This window comes from Olea europaea, chromosome 13 (assembly GCF_002742605.1).
Source record: "Olea europaea var. sylvestris chromosome 13, O_europaea_v1, whole genome shotgun sequence".
NCBI lineage: Eukaryota > Viridiplantae > Streptophyta > Magnoliopsida > Lamiales > Oleaceae > Olea > Olea europaea.
The window spans coordinates 2,124,056-2,133,590 of record NC_036249.1 but is presented as its reverse complement, the minus strand read 5'-3'; positions in this window follow the sequence as shown (position 1 = coordinate 2,133,590).

Sequence of the window (9,535 nt, the reverse complement as noted above, 5' to 3'; positions counted from 1 at the left end):
AAAGATTGATGTCATGTCAAAACTGAGCGAACACCGCTTTAAGAATTTCCTAGGAACTGTAAGCTTTTGGCACATTGTCAAAAGTTATTCCATAATAAAAGGAATTCGCTTTCTTAGCAAGCACATCAACCGATACAGACCCTCAAGCAGGATCAAAAGCAAGCAGTCCTAAATAATATATAGTAGATATAGCAGACTTTCTTATGCCACTAGCCTGATGGGAGGTACATAAACAAAGGGATATCAAGACTTTCAATCATAATATATTTCCAGAGAAAACTAACTAATAACTTTTTTACATTTTCTGTTATCGAAGAATTGAATTACACCAGGGTTGAATAGTTCCATATACAAAATTCCTACTTTTTAGGACTGATTCTGAAAGTCTAGTTTGATTCAAGTATACCATTAAACACGAAACCTATAAAATTCTCATCTAAAAATGTTCTAGTCTGGTTATTGAAAAACTGAGACCAAAACCACCCCATTTCCAACCCCTTTTACTTGTTATGTTAGGAAGACAATCAATCCATACTAACAAATATCTAAACTTCCAGTCATAATATATTTCCTTTACCCAATTGAGAAAATTAGGACTTCTGCCTGTTTATACTTGGGAAATTGAAGTATACTAGTTAGATAATTTTTTGAGAAAAACCGACCAACCTAAATTTCGAGAGTAAAGGGAAAAGTAACCCAAGTCACCACCTCCATTTCCCCTTAGTCTATTATTCATTCTAATATGCAATATCTCTGATGCTACCAAAAATCGTACCTGCTGATTTTCCGAGCTTGATGACTGGTGAGGAGCACGAACGTGATCTTCCGATACCTGAAACAAAGGCAACGAGGTGTGTTCTCGTCGCCCCTCCGATGCTTAAGTCAGAAAGGGAAATATATGCGTGAGGCTATGTGCTGAAGAACAATGAGAAAACGTACCTGAATAATGGCCCAAGGTTCTGCTTTTATAGGAGTAGGTAGTGTACTCCTAGTAGGATTGTGTTGGTTGGAAGTTTTTATCCAAGGGAATTTCTATTATAAAGAATGTCCTACTTGCAATGGAATTGTTTGACAAGTGGTGTTAGGGTTGATGTAGAATCCTTGGGTGTTTAGGTTTGTTAGTTAGGTACCCAGGTCTTTAGGAGGTATGTTGGTGGTGTATGTCCTCGAGGACTATTTCTCGAGGACATTGAGGGAATGTAAAAGTGTCCTCGAGGTATCTCGAGGACTACAATATCTCGAGGACTTAGATGACCTCGAGGACTGAAGAAGAGAAATGAGGTGGGGGTATGTATTGAGTCCTCGGGAATAAATGCCTCGGGTGTATCAATATTGGCATAGTCAATCTCCATTTCTATATTTTACCTATATCTCGTCCTACAATTTTCCTAGCGGTGTTGTAAAACAAATATGTTAAGCTCTCTTCATCTTTATGGAGAGAAAAATTATAAGCAAAAGGCTGTTTAGATTAGCATATTGGAAGGAGCCGTCAACGACGTTGGCGTGGTCACCGTTATTAAGATTTGAAAGGCATCTGCAGGAGCCCATTTTGGACGAGCCAGCCAACTTCAAGAACCCATAACAATGGATTCAAGTCCAAGTAAGACAAACAAGAAAGTCAAAATGAAATAAACTACGAGCGGACACACAATTGAGAACAAAATTTTAGACTCGTAAATGTTCCTTCTCTTTTCCCTGAGGTCCACAAATCAGGTTACAATTAAAGTTGAGGGCTGAGGGCAACTGGTCCTGTTGAGTATTAATTGTTCAAAACCAACAAAATAATTGTGGAATGAAAAAATGGAGAAAACGGAGGCCCAAGATGGGGCCAGGCTGTTGGAAATATATAGAGGAATGAAGAAGAGACAACAAAAAAAATGAAAATGTAATCGCAAGTTGAATTAATATCCAGAAATTTGAGGAAAATAAAATGGCAGGCTCGAACGCGTAATCGCTATCCTCAAACTATATTTGACTCCTCTCGGAATTGAATGAGATGCTTAAGGATCTTTGGCAACCGATTTGTAGGATTATAACAAGTCTTGTAGATCAGGATCTAGCACCAAAGTATAAGTGTGATCCTCCAAAACTTTAAGAACACAAAGAAGAAATTAAGTGTGAATATCAATCAATTGTTTAATCTTTGATTTTGAAATGAGTATTGGTCACAAAATGTTATTCACATTATTTGGTTTTAGATTTATCACCTATTTATAGGCCTTCACCAAATGTACACGAAATGTGCCAAAATAGGTTGAAAAGCCACCACTTTTAAAGTTATAACGGTAAAAAAAAGGCTCCCAACAATCACAGGAAATCACCATGTGGCCGCATAGTTTTAATCCATGCGGCCACATGGAGTAATTGAAGGGCTCCTTTAAATCTCAGTAGATGGCCATGCGATCGCATGGCACAAAGTTTGGGCCTCCTTTTTTTTTTATATATATATTTCCACCGTTTGGTTTCTATGCTGGGTTTTTTTTTTTTTTTTTTGATGTTGTTTCATTTCATTTTCATTCCTTAATTGAATTTCGAACAACAATATAACAATCCACCACTTGTTCAAAATTTCAATAAAGGATACTCATACTCAAATCATACGATACTCATACATAAGGACTAGATATCTTTCGATTTGAATCTAGCCATAGTGTAATCCAAACAAACTAAAGTCGGAATCAAAGGTAGCTGTATCTTTGAACTAGTTATTCCATGTAACAATATCGGTCCAAACACACACACGAGTACCACGTGTTCTCAAGTTCCTTATATCTCGCTTAGCGCTGTTATGGCATTACGCTCATCCTATTCAACAACCTTTTAAGAGAGAAACTCCAACTCTCACTTGAAGCGGTACCACCTCGAAGTTTGTTTAGGTGAAATTCTTCCAGTACCTTTGTTACTTTTAGAAGTATTTGTGTTTTAGCACTGAACTTCATTAAAACATTTAATGTTCAACCCTCACTTCAGTAACAATTAGCATTATTTTACTTAGGGTAGGGTCATTGCAGATTTTAATAATGTTGTGACCATCCCACATATTGAATAACTTGTTTTTACTCTTTGAACCCGTGGATTACCTTTTGAGTAATGACAGGTAGGGTTGCCGACATTGGTGGACCTTTATTTGAAAGGAGTTTCAACCTCATCCTACTCGAAGTAGATGCCACTAAATCTCTATTTAGTGGTTTAGTTAAAAGATCCGCTAAGTTCTCAATTGACTTTACATAATTTAGGGAAATTATTCCATCTTTGATTAATTTCCTTATGTAATCATGTTTTAGACTCATATGTCTAAACTTTCCATTATATACCTTATTGTATGATTTCGCTAACATGACTTGACTATCACACATGATAGGTATTAAAGACATACTCTTCGATCATAAAAGTATCTCATATAAGAGATCCTTAAGCCACTCAACCTCTTTCCCGGTATCCGATAGTGCAACAAATTCAGATTCCTTGGTCGAGTGTGTTATGCATGTTTGTTTCTTTGATTTCCAAGAAACAGCACCTCCTCCAAGAGTAAACACCCAACTCGAGGTGGATTTACTTTCACCCATACTAGATATCCAACTAGCATCGGTAAATCCTTCCAATACCGTCGGGAATTTATTATATTGTAGGCCCAAGTTCTTGATTTTCTTTAAGAACTCTCCTAATGGCTTTCCAATGATTATTGTTCGGATTGCTAGTAAACCTGTCAAGTTTACTTATTGCATAGGTTATGTCCGGTCTTGTGCATTGAACTGCATACATAAGACTCCTTATAGCACATGTATACTCCAATTGAGCAATCGCCCTTCCACTATTCTTTACAAGAGTCAGATTTGGATCGATTGGGGTACTATATTCCTTTAGGTTCAAATGTTTGAACTTATTTATCACAATCTCAATATAATGTGATTGACTCAAATAGTAACCCACACTAGTCTTTGTGACTTTGATATCCAAAATGGTATCCACATGTTCAAGATCTTTCATTTTGAATGTGAAAGATAGAAACCTCTTCGTTTCTTCTATGTCGTCCATATGATTACTCATAATCAACATGTCATCAACATTTAAGCATATAAATGTCACATAATTTCCACATACTTTGAAATATAAACATTTATCTACAATATTATGTTTAAACCTGAATGATATAATTGCTAAGTCAAATTTCTCATGCCATTTCTTAGGTGCTTGCTTCAATCCGTACAAGGATTTCACCAACTTGCATACCTTATGTTCATTTCTAGGTAGGACAAACCCTTCAAGTTGTTCCATATAGACCTTCTCATCAAGATCTTCATTTAGGAATATTGTCTTGACATCCATTTGATGAACATGCAAGTCATATATTGAAGTTAAAGCGAACAATATCCTGATTGATGTTATTCTAGCAACCGGTACATAGGTATCAAAGTAGTCAATTCCTTCCTTTTGCCGATATCCTTTGGCTACTAGTCTAGCCTTGAAGGTATTTAAGGATCCATCAACATTATATTTTCTTCTAAATACCCATTTACATTCTATAGGTTTGGATCCTGGTGGTAAATCGACAAGTTTCCAAGTTTTATTAGACATTATCGAATCCATTTCATATTTAATTGCATCTTTCTAAAAAATACTATCACGAGAAGCCATAGCTTCTTTATAGGTTTTAGAGTCAGTTTCCACTTGTAGAACAAAATGAATTGTTCTAACAACATTCAACTCATTTCCTTCTACTAAGTAAAAGGAGACAAGTTGATAATCAATTTCATCCGATCCCAAAGATTTTTCAACTCGAGTTCTCTTGCTTCTTCGTGGTTCACTAGACTCATCAACATCTTTAGAAGACATTTCATCACGTGTTCCACTTGAACTAGGGATACTTTCATGATTTTCCCTCAATTCATTATCCGAAGACAATGAATCCTCAAAGAACTCCACATCATTAGATTCGATAATCACATTGGACTCCAAATTCAGCAATCTATAAGATTTGCTATTATTTGCATATCCCACAAAGGCACACTTAATGCCTCTTGGATCCAATTTGGTCTTGTTAGGATTTGTGTTCTTGCTATAAGCATGACACCCCCACACTTTGAAGTATCCAATGTTTGGTTTTCTTTCTTTCCATAATTCATAAGGAGAAACCTTAGTATATTTCTAAGAAATTCTATTATGTATTCTACATGCACTCAACAAAGTTTCACTCCACAAATTAAATGGAAACTTAGCATGAATAATCATGACATTTATCATTTCTACAAATGTTCTATTTTTTCTTTTAGCCAAGCCGTTTTGTTAGGGTGTTCTACGTGCAGAACATTGATGAATAATTTCATGTTGTTCAGAAAACAAATTAAATTCATTGGAAAAATATTCACCACCTCTATCATTTCTCAAGGTTTTAATTTTCTTTCCTAGATAATTTTTAACCTCGTTTTTGTATACTTTAATCATATCAAAAGCTTCACTTTTATGTTTTATCAAGTAAACATACGTATATCTAGAAAAGTTATCAATGAAGGTAATAAAGTAAATATTTCCACCTCTAGTTAACATGCCATTCATTTCAAAAATATTGGTGTGAATAAGTTCTAAAATGTTAAAGTCATTTTTACACTATGGTAAGGCTTTTTGATCATTTTAGATTCAACACAAATCTTGCATTTATTTTCATTATTTCAATCATATGAGATCAATTCATAATTTTTCATGCGTTTCATGGCACTTATTCCAACATGACCTAATCTAGCATGCCATAATGAAAATAAATCCACAACATAAGCGAAATCAGTTTTATTTATTTCATTAAGCATTCGAAATTGTTATTAACAACATTTGTGATTTCTTCATCTTGTTGCTGCAATTTTATTGCTATTTCTTTTGTCTCTACTCCATCCCCCATTATTTTCCAACAATATAAAATGTTATTTCCTGCGATAGAGAGCAAGACAACAATGGCGACAATCAAACTCATGAATCAAGACTTGGTGCAGTTGGATCGGTTCGATGACACAAATTTCACGCGGTAGTAAGACAAGTTGAAATTATTCCTTGTTGCGTTGAAGATCTTCTATATTTTGGATCCAGATTTGGTGTCGTTACCAGAACCCACAAATGGAGAGACCGAAGCAATCAAGGTTGAAAGGCAAAAATGCCAAGAAGATAAATTAATATGCCACGGTCACATACTCAATGCATTGTCGGAGCGTTTGTTTGATTTATACATAACACAACATCGGTGAAGGACATTTGGAATGCATTAGAGAGTAAGTATAAAGCGGAAGAAGAAGGTACCAAGAAATTTTTGATTTTGATATACATTGATTTTAAACTCTCAGATAATATTCCCCTTCTTCTCCAAGTACACGAGATACAAGTGATTGTTAACAAATTAAATGCGGTGAAGATTGAACCCCGAAGACCTTTCTAGTGGGGGCTGTAATCGCTAAACTCTCAAGAACTTGGAAAGAATACGGAAGACTATCATGCATAGTTCTGAAAATTATTTTTTGGAACGACTGCAAAAACATTTTCAGATTGAGGAAGAATCCAGAATGCGGGATAAGAATAAAAACTCTTATGAAGGAACTTCTATGGCTAATGTCGTTGAAAAATCTAAACCGCCTACAAAATCCAGCAAGAGAAAGCCTTCGAGGAACTTTAATAAATCCAAGAAAAAGACCAAAGGAAGATGTTTTGTGTGTGAAAAATCTGGATACTATGCAAAAGATTGTAGACACCGAAAACGAAACATCTCCGAAGGTAAAATAAATTCCATCCAAGAGGACAAAATTGTGGCCACCGTAAGCGAAATAAATGCAATTAAGGGAAAGGTTCTCGGATTGTGGTATGATATTTGTGCTATGATGCATATCATATGACAAATCATTATTCAAAACATATCATGAAGTAGATGGAGACCAAAAGATTCAAATGGGTAACAAGGTTCGGTCCAAAGTGATTGGAAAAGGAAATGTTGATATCATCTTCACATCCGGGAAAATTGTTGCTCTTACAAATGTACTACATAGTCTGGATATGAATAGAAATTTGGTTAGTAGAAATCTTTTAGAAAAATCGAGTATTAAAAATGTATTTAAGTCCGGTAAACTTGTATTATCCCTTAAAGGGAAATTTGTTGATAAAGGCTATTCTTGTAAAGGAATTGTCAAATTTTGTACCGTTGACAAATAAATAAATAAATAAAGTTGATTTTCCTTATTCTCTTGACTTATTTTCATTGTAGCGTGCTAAATTAGTTCATATTGGTAGAAGTACTATGAAACGTAATAAAAATGTTAATTAATTTCATATGATGAAAATAATGAATATAAATGCAAAACATGTGTAGAATCTAAAATGATTGAAGGCCATATCAAAGTGTGAAAAGGATCTTTAGTATCTTAGAATTAATTCATAAAAATATATGTGAATTAAATGGTATGTTAACTAGAGGTGGAAATATATATCTTATTACCTTTATTGATGATAGCACTAGATACACGTATGTTTATTTGATGAAATATAAACACGAGGTTTTTGACATGTTTAAGGTGTATGAGAATGAAGTTGAAAATCATTTAGGTAGGAAAATAAAGACATTAAGAAGTGATAGAGATGGTGAATACTTTTCTAGTAAATTTAACTTATTTTGTGAACAATATGGCACAATTCATCAATGTTCTACACTTAAGACACCCGAGCCAAATGTTTGGCTGAAAGAAAAAATAGAACCTCGGTTGAAATGATTAATAACATGCTTATTTATGCTAAGTTGTTATTTAATGTGTGGGGTGAAACTTTATTAGGTGCATGTAAAATACTTAATAGGATTCCTTCTAAACATACAAATGTTTCTCCTTATAAATTGTGGAAAAGAAGAAAATCGAACATTGAATACTTCAAAGTGTGAGGTGTTTTGCTTATTGCAAGAACATCAACCCTAATAAGATCAAATTGGGTCCAAGAGGCATTAAATGTGTTTTCGTTGGATATGCTAATAATAGCAAATCTTATAGATAGCTAAACTTAGAGATCAATGTGATTATTGAATCAAGTGATGTAGAGTTCTTTGAAAATTTGTTATCATCGGATAATGAATTAAGGGAAAATATCCCTAGATCAAGTGGAACACGTGATGAAATGTCTTCTAAAGATATTGATAAGTCTAGTAAACCACAACGAAGCAAGAGAACTCAAATTAAAAAATCTTTAGGACAGAATAAAATTGATTCTCAATTTATTTCTTTTTACTTAGTAGAAGAAAATGTGTTGAATGTTGTAAGAATAATTCCTTTTGTTCTATAAGTGGAAACCAACCCTAAAACTTTTAAAAAAGTTATGGCTTCTCGTGGCAATATTTTTTGGAAAGATGCAATCAAAGATGAAATGGATTCGATAATGTCAAATAATGCTTAGGAACTTGTCGATTTACCACCGGGATCCAAACTTATTGGATATAAATGGGTTTTTATGAGAAAATATAATGTTGATGGCTCTCTAAATACGTTCAAAACTAGATTGGTGGCCAAAGGTTATCAACAAAATGAAGGAATAGACTATTTTGACACTTATGCAGGGTAGCTAGAATAACATCAATAAGGATATTATTTGTTTTAATTTCAATACATGACTTGCATGTTCGTCAAATGGATGTCAAGACAGCATTCTTAAATGGGGATCTCGATGATGAAGTCTATATGAAACAACCCGACTGTTTTATTCTACCTGAAAACGAACATAAGGTATGCAAGTTGATGAAATCGTTATACGGCTTGAAACAGGCACCTAAGAAATGACATGAGAATTTTGACTTAGCAATTATATCATACGGGTTTAAACATAATAGCATAGATAGATGTTTATATTCTAATATATGTGATGATTGTGTTACTTTTATATGCTTATATGTTGACAACATATTGATTATAAGTAATCACGGGGACAGTATAGAAGAAATGAAGAGGTTTCTATCTTTCACATTCAAAATGAAAGACCTTGGACAGGTGTATACCATCTTAGATATCAAAGTCACAAAGACTAGTGGGAGTTACTATCTAAATCAATCACATTATATAGAAAATCTGATAAATAAGTTCAAACATCTAAAGATAAAAGAGTATAGTGCCCCGATTGATCCAAGTTCAAAACTTGTAAAGAATGATGGAAGGACGATTGCTCAGCTTGAATATGCTAGTGCTATAGGGAATCTTATGTATGTAGTTCAATGTACAAAACCAGATATAACCTATGCAATAAGTAAACTTAGTAGGTTTACTAGCAATCCAAACAATGATCATTGGAAGGCCATTGGGAGAGTTTTTGGATATTTAAAGAATACCAAGAACTTAGGCCTTCAATATACTAAGTTCCCTACGGTATTGGAAGGATTACCGATGCTAGTTAGATTTTTAGCATGGGTGAAAGTAAATCCACCTCGGATTAGATGTTTACTCTAAGAGGAGGTGCTATTTCTTAGAAGTCAAAGAAACAATGCATAACACACTCGACTATGAAATCTAAATTTGTAGCACTATCGAAAACTGAG